Genomic DNA, 19,615 nt, shown 5'->3' on the forward strand with positions numbered 1-19,615 from the left:
CTACAGCCATCACTTCTACAGCAAAGGACTACTTTATTACCTTATAATGCAATCAACAGACTGGCAAATTTGGGCTGTGCTAGGTTAAGTTTGTCTCTTCTACCAGCCACTTTAACAGGTGACCAACTATAGTTAAGATGCTTTTCTATAATAAAACTCTACTAGCTGTCTGTACTAGCCACTGTGGCCAGTGATATGAAGCCTAGATATTTGAGGTTTATTTTTACAGGAACAGATATAACCTTCTCTTCCACAACCTTTAACCCTGAATCTGTAACTGCAATATGGTATCCTCCGTTGAAACATTGTCTCCTCTCTACTGACTGAATGATGTGTTTTTGGATAGAAGACACCATTTCACTTGAGTGATTTCTTGAGCTGATAGTATGTGATATTAGTGACAGTATGTGATAGCTAATCGAGATTTGTAGGTTGAGGATGCAAAAAATTGTACCTTTGGTAATGTAAACACTGAATTAAAACTTGCTTATTTCCAATAAAAGTGAAACTCTTAAAAAAAAAAAAGCAACAACGTCTGTCCCAGACCACTTCTTAAGCCTCCCCAAAATTACAAACAGCCATAACTTCTACTGGTTCCACAAGCAACCCCATTCAAAACAAGCAAACAGTGGTATTTCACTGTTGAATGTAGAACAAATGCTGATTGCTAAATTAAAACCGGCTAAACACGCTTAAAACGGCACAGCCCAGCCTATTCTCACGGCCTACCCTGATCTTGGCAACAGTTTCACCAGAGGAAATGGTCACCCGGCTGAGGTCAAATATGATATATATAGCCTAGGTTTAAAATGAGACTGTGAATAGAGTAAATGTTACTATTACTGGGGAAGGAATAGGGATGAGGAAAGGAAGGAATGACCCACTGGGATGCTTGAGCACAAGCTAGCAAGCAAAGTGTTATATCAGCTATGGATAGTAACAACAGAGATTAAGTCTTCATCTTCATAAACCATTCAACCCATTTCTAGGTCATAGTTACAAGTTTTGCTCCATGGTCTGACAATAACCGTGTGTGTGTGTGTGTGTGTGTGTGTTGAAAGTTTTCAGCAGAAGAGAGACGACCAGACCCACTAGAGGCCAAACTGAGGTCCTTTCAGTTCAAATCACAATCACTTCATTCAGCAACTTCCATCAATGGGCCTTTCTTAGTCAGCCAAATACACACACATACACACACACACACACACACACACACACACAAATGTTTTTAATCACATCTTGGAGCAAGATTCTGGTCCTAACTATTAGCTGTGGAATGACGGTATGCACTTCCACACATATTATGCACTTTCCCTGTTATTTATGTATGGTATACATACATTGATCTGTCCACACGCATGCACAAACACAAACACATAAACACTCTGCAAACATCAGATACACACACACAAAGCAGATGCATGTTGCGACCAAAGAATTCCTGCTTCCTTACACTGAATCTAGTTTTGATCAAAATGATAAGGCAAATGAACTGTATTTAGTCTCTGTGTAACGCGATCAAGATTCCAAACACTGATTTGAAACTTCAAAAAGACAGCTGGAGCAAAATCAGCAGAGACACGGAACAGGGCAAACTCAATAAAAACTAAGTTTAGATTAAAGAGGCAGAAGAAAACGTTGAAGTCGGACCTTCCTGCTCCAACTCTGGGCTGCCACGGCAACCCGGACCGGCCAAGGTCGCGCCCTTAAAAGGCAGGGTCCAGTTTCACCCAGCTGTCCCTTTGGGCCTTACACCAGCTCAGCTCCTCCCCTTTAAGATAATTAGAGGGCTTCCTGGTTGGAGCAGCAGGCCTAGCAGTGAGCTTTAACAACCAACTGCCAGTCAGTGAGCAATGCTAGAATCTGGTTTCAGGCTTGGCAACCATCTCCTATAACGATATGCCAAACTTCCAAGAAGACAAGTGAAGCCTGAAGAAGTCATCAAAATAGCACCAGGCATGTGGGGAAAATGCACGGAAACAGGAATCTCTGTTCGCAATGCAATACATTTTGGAGACCACCTGTGTTCAGGCATCTGGTGACAACCTTTTCAATGCATCATGCAAACAGTTTGGTTGTTAAAATACAATTTCCTTGTTTGTGACAGAGGTAATGGAGAAAACCACATTTTTTGTTATTTTACAAGCAAGTCACAAAAAAGTTGCCAATAAAACACAGAGGATGTCTGCAGCTGTGGCAAATGTTTCCTCTTTTTGTTTACCTTTCATAAAGTGACGCATGCCTTTTTGCAGCATGCTAGAGGTAAATTATAGTGATATTCCTGAGAAAATGCATTTTAGGGGGCTGTGTGTCACAACTAGGTATATAAATATCCTTTACAGCCAGCTGGCAGGTTGATTATGGTGGCTGCCAAGGAGCGAGAGTGTTTCTGGTTTGCGTTACCAACAATACACAAGACTACAAAGTATCATGTGCGAAGAAAGGAAACCCAACACCCGCTATACTGTAAATATACCAAACTGCTCCAAGGATGGGTACTGAAAATCAGCCAATGTAAACTTAATGAGGTCATGTAATGTGACTGTCACTCAGGGAAGATGTGCTCCTGTTTCTCTCTCTGTCTCTCTCTCTCTTTGGTTTTCTTTTGCACTCCCTCCATCTCTTGTCCGCTGCCCAGACCCCAGTTAGCCCTTGGCTCGTTGCCTACTGGGAACACTGGCCAGCAAGCTGTCAGCTTGTCCGTGTGCCTGTCCACCCATCACTCTGTCAGTCAGTCTGTTTGTCAGTCTGTCTTCCTGCTGAATCCTCCCCCACTGTTTGCGAAGTCAGCGGCGAGCAAAAACAAACGCAAAAAATTTTGTAAACACATTCTCTCTCCTCCTCCCGCTCCCTCCCTCTCTTCCTTTCAAGATCTCTCTCATGCTACAAGGTCAGTGGCTAGCAAAACCAACCATATATTTTAGTAACTCCCTTTTCTCTCTTTCCTTCTATCTCTGTGTGGCCAGTGCTCGCTCACTCTTAGAGGTCAGTGGCTAATGAAAACACATACATTCTAGTAAGCCACATCTTCTCTCTTTGTCTCAAACAGGTCAGAGGTTAGTAAAACAAATAGATATGCCTGTAGTCTGCAATCTGTCTAGCCTTTAAATATCTCCCAGCTATCTAATCTATCTCTTCACACACTGTCATTCTCCAACTACCCAGGCCTGTCACACATCTGTCTTGTCCTGCGCTGAGGTTTTCCAGAGGGCCCTTCGGCATCATTCATAATGTTCTATGACATCAAAAACATGTAGGAATATGACATCTATAACATTCGTACCTTGGATTATGATAGATACTAGCTTTAGGTTTTGATAAATGACAGAAAATTAGTCAACATGAACTGCTGATTTTGGCATCATCCATATTTCATGAATTGCATCTTTGGTTTGGATTTGTTCATAAGCAAAAAATATGTTTGAACATTAGAAAATTTTCCCAAGTGAGGCCACTGGTCTGGTCTGGTCTGGTCTGTTCCACTGCAAAAGATGGTAAGCTTGGCGTCTTACTGCACTGGCAGATAATTTTGCTGGTATCAATAAATGTCTTCAAACAGGTTTGATATTGACATGCATCAAGTGGAATTTATTGAAATTAGCGATATTATCTGCCAGCACAGAGATGATTTCACTAAAAATGTCCTTAGGTAAGACAAACTTACTTGTCTAGCTTGTAATTTTTTGCAGTGTCCTGCCCTGGTCCTGGTCTGGTCTGCACTCTGACTAATGTCAACAGGGATAGAAACCAGATGGGCGAGGCTGATGATAAGAACTCTCCATGGGGGAAAAGAAAGAAAAAAAAAACACCTCCAAGCTGCTCACTCTCTTCCTTCAATCTCCTGATATTAATTCCAGCACTAATCTTTTCAACGCAGCTCTTTGTCAGGCAGATGAGAGAAGAGTGTGCTTTTTTTTTTTTTTTGGCTTCGAGTTATTATTTGAAATGGTACTAACTGGCATGCAATATTAGTCACAAGTTTGCTGGGTGTTTTTTGAGTGCTTCCCCAATATTCATTCAGGAGCAGTGACCTGAAACTTGACCCCAGTGCTTGGGGAAATGAAGGAAACCAGTCAATTAGTCATATTGTATGACCCAAAACAAACACATTTAATACAACTATAGTACTAGAACAGAGACACAGTCAGAGAGAGGGACAGAGAGAGACAGAGAAGGAGAAAACAGAGATAGGGAAAGAGTCGGAGAGAGAGAGAGAGACTGACAGAAACAGAGAGAAAAAGAAGGAGAAGGAGAAAGAGACCTTCTCAGTCAACACACTATCCCGCTGAGAGACAGCCTGGGAATCGGCTGAACCCCAACTCAACCCCAGTCTGGCTGTGAGTGTGTGTGTGTGTGTGTGTGCGTGCATGCGTGTGTGTACATTCGTGTATACATCGAGCCATAAGTCAAGCTGTAAATCTCTGGGTGTTTTTCCTCACTGGTCAAGTTTACTGTGAACTTTGAAAGCTTCATACCAGAGAGCAGGCCGTCTCCTGCTCCAAAACTGTGGGCCAGTGGGCCTGAAACCAACAGAGCGGACACAGCGTGATCTTGACCGAGCTCCAGCAACGTGCAGTATGACAGAACTACAGCAACCGCTCCAAGAACGCAAAGTAACACTTACTGGATGCTTGAGGTTTAAATCCAAAACAGTCTTTTCATAGGGAATCTTAGTATGTGCATGTTTGTATGTGTGTATGTGCATATCTTAACCTATCCCCAGACCAGCTTCGATAGGTAGAAAGGAGATTGATTGGGGTCTTGGGAGGAGGGGAGGAGGGGAGGAGGTTACACTCACTTCTTACTCGTCTACATAAATTCATGACCTATATGACCTATGTCTATGATATATGAAACCTATATGAAGTAACTTCTGTTTCTCAAATCAGAGACTAGTACTTTTTCAGCACCAGTACTCCATTCAGCACTACTGCAGTATGTTGAACACCACTGGACAGTACAGTGTCCCCTCAAGGAAGAATGAGGAAACAAAAACAAAAACAGCAGGACAGCTGGAGGAGGCTTCCTTCCTCCTTGACTGTCCACCAATCACGTTGTCTCGTTCAGATTAGGTTAAACGGCTTAACCTACTGGCAAGACGGTAAAGCCAGTTCCTCCACACTGCCTGCAGGGAAAGGACTCAGGGTGCGCTCACACAAACACACACACACGCACGCACACGTCCAATTGGATGGCTGAATAAATAGCATCTTGGCAAAATACCTGCGAGCGTTGTCAGCAGCGACAGCAAGGCACTGTGGGAAATCAAACTGGCAACACCCCTGATGGGGAACTCATGATGAAAATGCCTGTAGGCTGCTATGAAGACAACTGTGTCTGTCTGTGTGTGAGTGTGTGTGCGTCTCTGTATGCATGTGTATGTGTGCACGTTACAGCTCACAGCACACATGAGGCAGACAATTAAATTGAGCAGCAGAGGGGAGTTCATGTACAATGTTCTACCATTAAAAAAGCTATTAGTGTCTTGTGTGCGATGCGTGGTGAACATTTATACTGTGCCTCGTGCAATAATGAGCTCTGTAAATCTCACAACAGGGCTGCTTTGTTTCCTAAAAGCCTCTGGAGCTCTATCGAGAAACAAAATGACAGAATGGAGTAGCTTAATGTGACATCTGCCATTTGGTAGTGCCTTACAGTACCTTAAGTACATTTGTAAGTGTTAGTGTCAGTAGTACCATGTCCTATCGATTAAGCCACACAGAACAAGTTCTTCAAATGTACTCTTGTTTCCCCAGTCATTTGTTGTGATTTTGGCTCCATGTCCAGTTGTGATGGTCACAGTTTTGTACGTAATCTACTGTGCAACCCTTCATTAAGTCATGTTCAGATCTGACCCACTACCTTGTCGAGTGTCATCCTCTCTCTCCCATCTTTTCTGTCCTTCTCAACTGTATAAATATGTCCAATAAAACTGACACACCGTGAATATCATCTTCAAAAAGTTAAATATATAGTGGCTGGATACATAAAAATAACTGAACAGAAAGAAATGGGGAGACTACAGTTGGTGTAATAAAATGGGGGAATTCTTCATTGCCTCCATCTGTTGTGAACGGAGTGGGAAAGAGAGCGTGGATCAGAGACGAGCAAAAGTACTCCTATTAGTACAGCAAAGCCTAGTACAACAACTTTCACACTGTTCAAGGTTCCTGCGAACACACAAAAATCTTTGAAAATACATACTTACACGGGGGCCTTTAAAACCAGTTTATTTAAGCTGAGAAGTAATGACGGATCAACGGCATCATTACAGGCCCAAATACTGTAGCTATAGCCGGTTTAAGAGCTTTAAGTCCTCTCAACCTGTATCAACCTCACAGCAAAGAACCAGCCATTAAAAGCATGTCACAGATGCCTAAGCTTGGTATGTGTGTGTGTGTGTGTGTGTGTGCTTCTGAAACTGGATGATTTACGAGCAAAAAAGGGTGTGTAACCAAAACTGAATAATTAGACTAGGCCAGTGGTAAATAAATACATCTCTGTGTGTGCGTGTGTGTGTGTTTGTGTTTCTGAAGATGGAAGATTTACAAGTAAAGAAAGCCATGGAATAGCTCACTGATTAAAGCCCTATTAAAGCCCTAATCCACAATAATTTGAGTCAATCAACACACCCATTAGTATACACACCATTTCTTAGAGTGCCATCAGAAAGTTGTGAAGTGGTCATCTCCCTCTAATTGAAAATACAAGCCAATTTTGCTTCAGTGCTTGCAAACACCACTAATGTAAACAAACCATTTGAAGCATCAAAATGCTTTAAGTCATTTTTTAGCTGTCACAGATTGTCAGTCCTGTATCAGAAGCTCACTCAATCCATTCGAGAGTAAGAAAACCTCTTCAATCCAATAAATCAAAACAGAGACGAAGTTGGCAGTGGGGCGACAGTGGCTCAACAGGGGGCGCAATACTGGAAAATCTGGGTTGGGGCTTTTAAAGGAACAGTCCCTTTAAATGTTCTCAGTAAAGGTTGTTGGGATGGGGCTCTCTTTGAATTCGGCAAGAATGATGCGACTTAAGCGTAACCAAATGGCTTGACAGGCAGAGGGGCATGAAGTCTGAGAGAGGGAGAGAGAGAGAGAGCAAGAGACAGGGGGAGAAGAAGAGAGACATAAAGAAAGAAAGAAAGAAAGGAAGAAAGAAGGAAAGAAAGAAAAGGGTTAAGGTGTGATGGAAAGAGAGAAAAACAGGAGGGTAGAAACAGAGTGCAAAACACTACTAAACTATTTTTTCTCCCAGCCATTGCATTTCAGGCTACATTCCTCCGCTAGTTTCTCAGAGAGACAAACGGCTGGAGACGCAGGTCGCAGCGGGGGAGACGCAATTCAATTCCACGGAAGCTTCTGGAAAACGTCCAAAACGAAACGAGGAGGGAGCGAGAGGGGAGAGATTAAGAAACACTTCACCTACTGAAAGGGAGCTCAGCACGGCATGCTCTCTCTCTCTCACACACACACAAACACACACACACACACACGCACGCTATCTAAATCTTCCAAAGAAGCCTTAGATAGGAGTGAAGCTGTAGGGCCTGGTCCAGATTTGTGACAGAGATTGAGTGAGGCATTTCTTTAGCCTTAGAGAGGTTTAATGAGGAGCCATGGTTAACACTTAGCAAGGGGGAGAAATCTCATTTAGGATATTGAAGCTGACATTTTGGGGTTTACCCCGCTTACTAAACTCAGCCTGTCCACTTACGCCTTTTTTTCCTAATCTAAAACACTGGTTCCCAAATCGGGGTCCAAAGACCTTCGGGTATCCTTCAGGAGGTTCCCAAGCAAAATGAAGAATAGTTTTATTCGACTATTATTTCACTTACTAGACGTTAACATAATCAGAGCATGTACAAATGATTGATTCTATCTTTCGCTGTATCCACTGTTGCCTTCCCAACTACAGTTTAGACAGTAATACAATCCTATACTAAATCAAAAAAACTTCTCAGATGGTGTTCCTTCAGACAAACTTGTCAAATGTGGGTGAGTGGTCCAATGTGTATCTATTTAAAGGTCCTTGACATGAAAAAAACATTCAGGCCCAAAATTCCAGTAATGTCTTTTCCTTCCGTGACGAATCAGAATGGCTTCCAATAGCCTTATTTGATTTTCTAAAAGGTTATGTGCTCTTGGAGAGTATTCAAGCCCTCCATCCCTGCACAGACTAAAGTCTACCCCACCGGCAACGTTACCACCTAAGCCTCAGTAAAAGCCAAGGGAAAACCCTGACACAGGCAAACTACTCCACTCCATCATTGGGTGAAGATTTATAGCCGCAGAGACAGCTGGAAAGAGGAGCCACATAACCCAATAACTCTGCACACAGGGACCTGTCTTGCTCCCACCACAGAAACCACCGTAAAAGGAGTCAGTGGCTAAGATTCTATACATCATGAGTAACGTTACTTTTTGCGCAATCAGATCTTGAAATGTTTCCCTCTTGAGGCAGAACTATCAGTTTTCTCAATCTAACTAGCATAAATCCACCTTTCTAACCATCTACCCCATCTCCCTTGTTTCCTCACTGCCTCCCTCTGTCCAATGAGGTCAAGTTTTCAGGTGGAAGAGAGGGAGAAGCGAAGCGACATTATGTAGAAAAAAGGATCGTAAAAGAAACCTAACTGTTTAGTCCAACAGCTACAGCGGCTGGTGTATCTCAAAATTCACTAACTACATTTTCTATTTTTATCAACTAGCACTTCACTACTTTACCAGCCAAATAGATTTTTCGAATAGAGCAGGAGCTCCAAATGATTGTTGGTTACCTGCCAAGGTGTCTGGTAGTGAAGATAAACCTACCAGCCACGGCCAAAATTGAACAGCATTTGGCTGGCGGATGATGTAAATTTTCCATTGTGGTTAAAACAACACAAAGGGGGGACAATGCTTCAATAATATTGAGGTATCACCATGCCACAGCAGTGTAACACTTGTAATGACATAGGGTCTGAGGTGTTATTGTAGTATTGTGAGTATCAAAGTACCAAAATTCAAAGCATTAATACATGAAAGATGATGCATCCCACTAACTCAACTTAACAAGACAAAACTGTAAAAGCAGCAGTGAATTATTTCTCCATTACCCTGCTTCTGTACCTAGGCCTGCTCCAAAACCATCACCGTTAATCAACAAATAGGCCCTACTACTAATTTGATATGCTTTGGTGTAGCACAGTAAAATTGAGGTACTGTAATAACCCTAAATGAGGCCCGACTCCCCCACTGTTGGCTTGACTAGCCTCCTCTCATTCACTGGCAATTACAAAAAACAAAAGAATCCTATCTGCAGCCAAGCAGAGCGGACAGCGTTTCCTCATTCACTGGCTGTTGGCGTAATGTAAAAGGCTTCTATGGGAGACGGATGTGTGTCTGTATGCGTCTTTCTCTTTTTGTCAGTGGTACAATCTGTCTCTTTCTCTATCGCAGTGAGCATAACACCATGTCTCTTTTTCTTTCGCTGCCTCTCTCTGTCAGAGGGGCACTCTATCTTTTTCTACCCCCATCCCTCTCTCTTTCAGAAACAGTCTTTCCCTCAGCAATAGACTTCCCCCCCCCCTCTCTCTCTGTAATAATGTCTGTCTCCCTCCCTCCCTCCTAGCTTGGAGGCAGCTCCGTCTGTGACCCCGTCTTTGAACTCAGCAGGTCGAAAATGCTTCCACGTGGCCATACACACACACACACACGCACACTCCTTAATAGCAACAGTAGGAACACACACACACAAACTCAGGCAGGCAGGTGCACGCAGACACAGTGTACAAGCACATGCACACATACAAAACGCAGGTTTCTCTTAAAACAACAGTGCAACAGTGGCACTGCACTTCTTTGTTCATTTCTAGCACCAACTTGTCAGAATGCCTTGGAGGAGTGACAGCAACAGGAAAAAACTGCAACGTTATCACCTCTTCCAACCTGAGTAACTATAATAAATTCCAACTATAATAATGTGACACTTTATCGATCCCCATAGGAAAGTTCTCTTTTCATTTGCCCCTCTCCACAGGGGGGTCAGAGCAGAGGGTCAGCTGCAGAACAGTTAAGGAGCTGAGAGGAAAGTCAGTCCACAGTCAGCAGTCCCTCTCCAAGGTCTCCAACCACAGGAATGAAACAGGGAATGCCAACCATTACATAATACAGCGCTGTGTGTGTGTGTGTGTGTGAGTGCGTGGCATAGTGGGTGCGCACGCATGCATGTGTTTATTTGTGTGGATTTACATTTCATGTGCAGATGTGTGCTGCATCTGCGTGTGTCTGTATGTGTGTAAAGCATGTGTATGTGCATGTGCATCGTCCTCCAATAGTTCAGTGAAAAAGTCAAAAGGGAAGACGCTGCATCAGCCGTTCATTTAAATGTTTTAAAAGTACAATACATTATTCAGCCCTGTTCATTCCCATTCTCATCTACAGGAGAGTTGATGAGGATATTACATCGGCAAATCTAATGCAGTATTTATTTTAATAGGACTGCAATTAACTGGTTTTATGAGTCTGTCGAGTTGGAAGGAAGGTTCTAACATTACAACACACACGGATGCACGCACACGGACATGCGTGCACACTCTATACTCTAGACCCGTGCACGCCAACACAGAGCTCAAATGTCCATAATATAGTTTAACGTGGCCCTTGTGAGCCCATGTAAACACCATCAATATAGTTTTAGTGTGTTACAGAGCGGCATTGAGCAGGGACTGGGAGAATTTAACACACACACGCAGAGCAGGTCCCTGCGGACGGTGATGAATGAGGCCTGCCAAAGCTACTGTTGGTTCTGTAAGAGCTCCAAGTAAAGAGAAAGAAAGAGAGACAGAGAGAGAGAATTGGGGAGATCAGAAAAGAGAGGGTGTGACAAAAACGGGGTGGGATATTGGGAAATTGAATAGATGGATAACTAAAGAGCTGAAGAGGTAGATAGACAGGTAAGAGAGGAGAGGAGAGGAGAGGAGAGGAACTTAAAGAGAGTTACAGACAGGAGAAAGACCATCTCTGCGATGCTGAGAGGACAGGTCATAAACTTGCAGCGATCACAAGCCAGTATTTCAGCCTCACCCTGAAATAACTAGATTTTACTGTCTTTAAACAGTGGCTCAACCCACACTTCCAAACTGCCAACTATAGAGAACATAAAGAAATACAATCATAGCTTTGCTCAGAGCTTCAAAATACTCCTTTTCTCATCTCTTCTATCGCGTTCTCTCTCTATCTCCCAAAAAAGACCAGAGAAATAAAGGGGGAGAAATAATTGAATCTCAGCTGAGTTTTAAAGTGCTCCAGGGTAAAAGAATGCAGTAGACGGCTTACTATACAGAAATACAGAATCATAACTAGTTTCCAAAAACATCTCCAAATTAACTTCAAGAATGCCTGCTGATTCTAGTATAAAGAAAAAGAAAATACCTTTGTTGCTCAACCCAGAGTTTGAAAAAGAGCACATACATGCCAGAATGCATGTACAACCAAACCAAATAGGTTTCTCTGAATGAGTAACTGTCTGGCTCTATGCATACTAATTCACTGATAGCCGAGAAACGGCATTAAAACTAATTTCCTCTGCTTGTGTTAGGGCCAAACAGCCGAGGTCCCAGTGGTGTAAGCCTAACAATGAGGCAGTTATACCTCTGTTGTGGAGGTGGGATGACAGAGGCAGACACATTTAACCCATAAATGTTGCCTTAGCAGGGTGGAAAGGCCTCCTTAACAGCATTTGGACCACATGATACAAAAACTATGCCTTTAAACCAATGGATTTAGACCATGTGACACGAAAGCTAAGGTTAATTTGTATTGACACCTATAGAAATTAATAATTAGACATGTCTGAAATTATTTCTTTGTGACTTTGTTACTGTGTATTATTGTATTATTGTTTTCAAAGACGCTTTTTTTTTTAAAGGTGTGACTGACTATCCTCCTCCATCTCATTCCTTTCATATCTGCTCTTTCCACATGTATCATTTACTCCCAAGGCAGCCGAAAGCACAAAGGCCCATCCATTTTGAAATGTCAACTGTTCCACAGCGGAGCTAAGGAGCAAGTTTGTGTGTGTGTGTGTGTGTGATGGGGCGGGTGACTTGTAGCTCATTTATCAAAGGCCTTGTGTACACTGGGGACTACTAGTCCATCAACTGATGCTGTATATAAAGCAGCTCTATCAGCCTAATCCTCATAACCCTCTCCCTGTAGTCCCATCTCTCTCTCTCCCTCTCCCTCTCTCTCACACACGCACACACACATACACACTCGTGTAATGTCAGGGGCCGTGCAGATCATAAAGCAGCAATCCAATCACGCGACAAAAACCCACGCAGTGATCCTATCACACAATCACACACCCTGACGCACACTGACTCCCAACTCTCAGCTGCATGGCTCCAGACCCCCCAAACACACACACACACATAGAGCTGCAACAATTAATCAATTAATCGATTAGTCGTCAACTATTAAATTAATCGCCAACTGTTTGGATAATCGATTAATCGGTTTGAGTAATTTTTTAAGAAAAATAAGTCAAAATTCTCTGATTCCAGCTTCTTAAATGTGAATATTTTCTGGTTTCTTTACTCCTCTATGACAGTAAACTGAATATCTTTGGGTTGTGGACAAAACAAGACATTTGAGGACGTCATCTTGGGCTTTGGGAAACACTGATCGTCATTTTTCACAATTTTCTGACATTTTATAGACCAAACATCTAAACGATTAATCGAGAAAATAATCGACAGATTAATCGACAATGAAAATAGTTAGTTGCAACCCTACACACACACACACACACACACACACACACACACACACACACACACACACACACACACACACACACACACACACACACACACACACACACACACACACACACACACACACACACACACACACACACTCATCACCACCCTCTCCAATATCAACCAGTCAATTCTAAGGCTGTCGAGGTCCATTGAGAAATCTTAAAGTCAGTCTTAATGAGAATATATTGGATGGTCTTACAGGGATTAAGGCCAAGCAGGGCATACTAGACAACAAAACAATTAATATCTTAACCAATCAGAGGCCACAGTGAGAGAGAAAAAGATTATAGACAGACAGACCAATTGATAGGTAGAGATAATTTGAAGAAAAAATGGCAGTCTGGTTTCTTAGTATTTTATCTTCATTGAGACAGTAGGAAGAAAGAGAGACAGAGTAGGTGAGATGCAGGAGAGAAGGTTCTGTCAGGATTTCATCCCAGGCCAGCCAGGACAAATGTGCTTTCAGAAGTAGTAGTGGTAGAGGTCTGAACCACTACTACTACTAAATATGCATCATCTGAACCAATGGGAATTTTCTAGTGGAGGGCGGTCCATGGGGGAGGGACTTAACTGAGCTCAACTGCTCTCTAGGGAATCAGTAAGAGCTCATCTTTGTCATCATGGTGTAGTAGAGGGAGTTAAGGCTGTATAGGGACTTTGCAGTCGCCTCATAAATCTCTAGGCAACCACAGCTGGCGCCATCATGGAGGTCCATTGGAGAATAAATAATGGCTTTATATCAAACAAGGCTAGAAAAAGAGAGATATGGTGTGGATGTTGAGTTCCAATGTTTTCAGAACCGATCAAAAGGCCTTTGCATTACCGATTTCTGTTATCAATTCACAGTTTTTTCTCTGTTTTTTTTTTTGGAACAAAATGCACAGTTTTTAGTTCACTATTCGTTATGCTTTCCATTCCTCCCTGGTCTGCTGTGTGTATGTGAGGCTCTGATTAATTTGTCCTAGTTCAGGTTCAGGTTCAGAGGGAAGTAGCATTGCTTCTTTCAGTTGAGGAATATATTTAAAATCAAGTTTTTTTTTGTGGTCTGCGGATTTGGAGAAGGCTATCTATGCTTTAATATCGTCTTGTTGAGAGTGTTAAACAAAGAGATTTTTTTTTACCCCTATTTTAGCATCTTTACACTGGCTGTCAGTCAGTGTTAGAACTGATTTCAAGATTTTACTGATCACTTCCAAAGCTCAGCATAGTCTGTTCCCAAGCTATATTACTGACCCTTACCCCCTTATGAACCTGAGCATGACCTAAGATTCTCGGGCAGAGGACTACTGACTGTTCCACGATCTAGACTCAAGACCAAAGATGACCAGGCGCAAGCGAAAAGTCAGATTCCTGTCCCAGGGATCAACAGACAATCATCAAAAAGAAGAACTAATTTTACCGCTCAACACTGAGTTTACAAAAGTTGTGACAATTATTTGAGTGTTTGTCTGAAAGGTCCCACCATCATTTAACAACAGGCGTGACTCATTCATTTTTGGAACACAAGCACCAACTCAACAAGTGGGGTAGCAGTCATCAATGCCTTCTCTCTGACTTACATTAATCCCCAACACACACACACACACACACACACCAAAACAGTTTCTTCATGGTAAACTGAGAGAATCTGGGACAGGAGGCTTTACTTGTGAGGGCATGTTAGGATTCAATCTAAATCATGCTGCAAACTTCCTCTCTGACATGCAAGTAAACACTGAGGCTTAAACAGATTAAAATTGTAATGAAATAAATTATCAAAAGGACTGACAAGAGTGGTGTGTGATGTGGGTATCTGTGCACGTTTGAATGTGTGTGTGTGTGTGCGTGCGTGTATGCTAGTGATGGGAAGCAGCTAAACCCAAAGAAAGTGGGATACAGAGAGTGGCATGTATCTTGGCACAACAAGTGTGCTGAAAACAAACGCAGCTACATTCTGACTTTGAGGCATAATTTTGCTCCGTGAATAGTTTTCACAGTTACACCAAACAGGTGAAACCTCTCAGAGCAAATGAGTAACACCACATACATTCTCCATTATTCACCATGCATGCACACACACACACACAAACATAGATACAGGCAGACACACACACAACATCCTCTCTCTTCCCTCAATTATTTACCCGGTGGGAGCGAGAGATGATGTTCTGCGCTCACACACACACACACACACTCCTCTGCCATGCTGCTTCCACCCCTCATGAATAATGAAGCTTTTAAAGTGTGTATGTGTGTGTGTGTTTGTGTGTAACCGTAGAGGTCACTACGCCAATCAGTGTGTGCAGTCATATTGGTGGTGGGGGAGGGGGTGGGCGCTGTCATGTCACAGTGTTTTATTAATTTGATCCCAACTTCCCAACTCCAGCTCAGAGCAACAAAGACAACACAGATGGCTTTGTATTAGGGTGGTCCAAAAAAGTGGCTTGTGGGACCTTCAAGAAAATATTTTTTCCATGGACGTCCAAGATTGATAAGATATTTTAATTGATCTGTCTTCATGCAATTTCATCATGATTTATGAAAGCAGTTTGGGGATAATCTGCAAAGCATAACACCATAAAAACATAAGACTAAAGAAGCGAATGCCTACATATATAAATCAATGTCCAATTGCTTCTTTATGATCCATAACCCAACACACCCATGGTATACTGGGCATCTCCCATCATGTCTCTTCACTGTGTAATGTCTATTAAAATAAAAATTCTTCGAAAACAATCTTTAAAAATAATGCAATAATGAAGTTATAAACAAATACTACTAAAAATGTCTCATCTTAACGGCTTAAGAACATTACCCATGTGCTATACTCTGATGCTGAGCAACAGCCAACTTTTCCTGTCATTTCATGAGAGGGAAAGCTGTATGGGATTTAAACGGTATTCAGGCTCTGTGCCTCTAACAACAGCAGAGTCCAGCTGAAACTTTGGAAGATCTCCTTCTGATCTGATGGATTCCAAGTTCCCCCTCATGGGAATCTGGCTAATACAATCCATTCAGAGCGCTGAGCATGGTCCGCATTCCCGACTCAAGCCCCGAGGATACAGCTGATAGTTAGAAGGATGTTTCTTTTTTAACACGCCTGAAATATCATCCATAAAGCCATAACCTTTGAAGATGAAAGCCGCCGCCTGAGCGCTCATCGTCATCCTACTGGACATCCATTTGCTTTGTTTTAGGTAACAGATTAATTTGTGGCCAAATGTCATGAACCCAGGCTCGTTTAACTTCACGGGAGAAGCATGTTTAAGTCTTTTAAAACATGGAAGAAAAAAAGTTGAATTTCAAATATCATCCATTGGGTGCTGTCAACATTACACCTGGTTTCACTCTCACAAAAACTCATTCTAAATCACTAACAGCATGCTCACATTTTTTGGAAAAGTTTCAAAAAACATTAACGGTTAGTGAAATACAGTCTTATGTTTTGAATCTTGAAACTTATTTATTGTGCTGTCAGGTTATACAAGGCTCCTGTATATATGCATGACTGAGGCTGTAAGATATAGTCTTGGCTAATGAGCTAGCCTTCCACTGTACCTACCTTATAGCGAGAGCTGCCAAGTATGCCAAGGTTAGTGTAAGCAGCATGCTTATCTCTTGATTCACACATTAGACTACACCTTTTGCACAAACACACTGGAAGGCACTGTATCAGGAATGAGATCTAGGTGAGTCAAGTTCTGAAGACAATGATTCCCTTATTTCGCCAAGCCAGTGATAAGCACCAAACCCTCCTTTCACTTAGTCCTTTCCCTTTCCCTACTTTCCTTCTCACTTCATATCATCCCTTTCCTCATGACTTTCCTTCCTTTTCTTTTACTTTCTCATTTTGTTTCTTTCTTGCCCTCTTCACCTTTCCTTTCCTCTGTTTTCCTTTCATCTCCATTCCTTGTCTTGTTACCATTCCCAGTCCAGTCCTCTGCTGGTTCACATTTGGAGACACAGACAGGCTCTGACTGGTGATTGAGATCAAACAATCTCAACCATAAACAGTGGTGTGTGTGTGTGTGTGTGTGTGTGTGTGTGTGTGTGTGTGTGTGTGTGTGTGTGTGCATTATTAGTATTCTGTGGTTGCGCTGATGTTCTCAGTATGTTCTCAGCTCATATGTTCTGCTCTCCTGCGGTCTGAGCAGTGACGTCCAAAGATGTTCCACAGAGATAGACCATTTCATGTGTATGCGTGCATGTGTGAGACAGAGAAGGAGAGGAAGAGGGAGAGAGCTCTGCTGCACGGAGGCAGGAGGGGTGATGCTTTGTGGCGCACCACAAGGTCGATGTTCTTACATCAATTTGAGAAGACATCAATTTAGGATTCTGAAAATGAAAAAAAAAAAAACATGCAGAAGGCATCTCTCGCACCCACACCGACACCGGATTCCAGCCTGCTGTCAAACTGTCCACACAGTCACAGACACGTCCTCAGGCACTGACACACTAACTACCACATACATTCTTGGCATTTTCACAAGAGCCAATTACTGCTCCCCAAACTGGCAGGTCTGAATGTTGTACAAGCCAGCTGAGACAGCGACTTGCTGGATTCTTTCTTAATTATCATCACAAAAAGTCCCCAAATTTCAGTTGATAACACAGAGGCTGTATTTCTAAAGGCATTCTAAGTGCTAAGCAGAGCGTGAAACCGAATTCTTTGTCAGCTAGCCGCGGTGGCTAGTGTATTCAGAATCTCACTAACCCAAGACTACACCCAGAGAAGACATACCGAAACACCACACCACCAATGTCAATACGGAAACTGTTGGCAATGGAGCCGGTCAGAGAGCCGCTTTCTATACACAGCATTAGGAAGTCAGAGAGCTGCTGGATACAAACATGTACACAGACAAACACACGCACACACACACACTCACATGCAAGCTCACACTCATGGCATTCACAGTCACACACATGCACATGCTCACACGCATATACTCAGAGACACATACACACATACACACAAAACACACGCACACACACACACACTACTGGCTACCTCTCATGACCTTGGCCTTCATCTAAAGAGGCAATCAGGCTGAGCGCTGGCCAGGATCTACAAACAATATACAATATGTGTGTGTGTATGTGTGAGAACATGAGAGAGAGAGAACCAGAACAATAATAAGACAGAAAAACAGAGAGAGAAATATACCAAGAAAGACAGAGAAAGGATAGAGACGGCAGAAGAGAGACAGAGAGATGTGAATACATAGACCAACAGGCAGAGAGATAGAGATAGAAAGACAGTCACAACAAGACAGAGATAAAGGTAAACAAAGACATAATATAACCACACCATTGGATAGACACTTTCATCTAATGCACCTTATAGTACCTTTTGCTGCAATGACCTGGCAGCATTGGAGCACAGACAGAAAAGCAGTGATTGGGATAAAGTCAAAGGCAGAGAGACAGACAGAGATAAAGACAGAAAGAGAGTAAAGACTGTAGTGTGTGTTTCTGCCTATGTGGCAGAATCCTAATCAGCACTCCCTCCGGTTTCAGAGGTGTGGTGTGCTGAGAGAGGAAGTTGGCCTCTCTCCCATTTCCTGTGTGTCTCCCGAGACTCAAACCTCCTCAAGGTGAAAAGAAAATATTAAGCCATCCTCTTGCAACCACCACTTTGGAATGACATACTGTCAGTGTGCTGCTGATGTACTGCACCTTTGCAAACTCGCAAGAACTGAGAAAAAAAAAGACTGCGTAGGCTACCCCCATTGATAAGCCACATCTCTGGTATTTCATGATACATTTTCACTGGTTTGTATCAGTCTCTCTAATGTGGGGGTTGAGGACGAAGCCTGATAAATAGACAACACACAGGCAGGTGGGCAGAGAGACAACTAAACAGATAAGAGGACAGATACACACAGAGATTGTCAGATAAACATATCAGTGCCTGCTAGGGGTTTGAGAATCATGACCCCATTCCAATCTGTTGCGCAATTTAGCAAGAAATCTCTCATCCACACAAACTTGTTTCCAAACATTTGTCAGGCACCAGGTAGCTCAGCGTCTCAGCTGAGTCCTCGAGGCATCCCTGTGGTTCAGCTGGCTACAGCACATACCATGTACCCAGCATGCCTTGGGCTGAAAACCAAATCAGACAAATGCTCTTTGCTGCATGCTCCCCATGCCACCACACCCCCCTCTCTCTTGCATGCTGTCTAATAAAGCACCATAAACGCCATAAAAATGATCATGACTAATCAAAAAGGTTCAAGTAGAGTCTATCCGAGTCTGTGTAAGGTCGTGTTCATGAAGAAGAAAACTTGCAGAGTTGCAGACAGTCTGGGAGTGACACACAGACGGAATTTCCCAAGCCCCAAGCAAGAGAAATTGGGTGACTTATGGTGGAATAAATACTCTCAAAAAGTAATTTGCATAATGCTGATGTCAACTGAATATCTTTTAACTCCAATTTTGGTATTTTCCCATTGTTTAAATGGAGGATTTTTGGTCCTACATGCACTGAGCAGGTTTCATGAGGATCAGCTCCAAATCTGAGGCCATGGTTTTCTCCCAGAAAAACTCACTCACTGGGACTCACTGAAACCAACTGAAAACACTGTATTTTATTTTAAACCAATTCTATAATTCTGTCATTTGAAGAACACAGGGGAATTAGGTGAAACTAGACTAATGGCCTAATGATTTTTTGACTGTCCAACAATGGTGAGGTTGCAGGTTTAACTCTCCACAACAGCCAATGTGTCCATCAACAGCCATGTGTTCTGTCAAACTGTACTTGAGCAAGACACCAAACCCCTAAGCAGAGTCATATACACATATACACACACATACTCCTAC

The 19,615-nt window shown here is 42.6% G+C and overlaps 1 protein-coding gene across 1 annotated transcript in view; it reads right to left on the reverse strand.

The window, feature by feature from the left end:
• LOC139662583 (FERM, ARHGEF and pleckstrin domain-containing protein 1-like) overlaps positions 1-19,615 on the reverse strand; it is a 70,094-nt gene that overhangs the window by 43,495 nt on the left and 6,984 nt on the right.

The sequence above is a fragment of the Centroberyx affinis genome, unplaced genomic scaffold (genome assembly GCF_046629955.1).
Source record: "Centroberyx affinis isolate AG114_WGS23_722 - 3 ecotype Tasmania unplaced genomic scaffold, CSIRO-AGI_Caff_v1 ptg003849l_1, whole genome shotgun sequence".
In the NCBI taxonomy this organism is placed as follows: Eukaryota; Metazoa; Chordata; class Actinopteri; order Beryciformes; family Berycidae; genus Centroberyx; species Centroberyx affinis.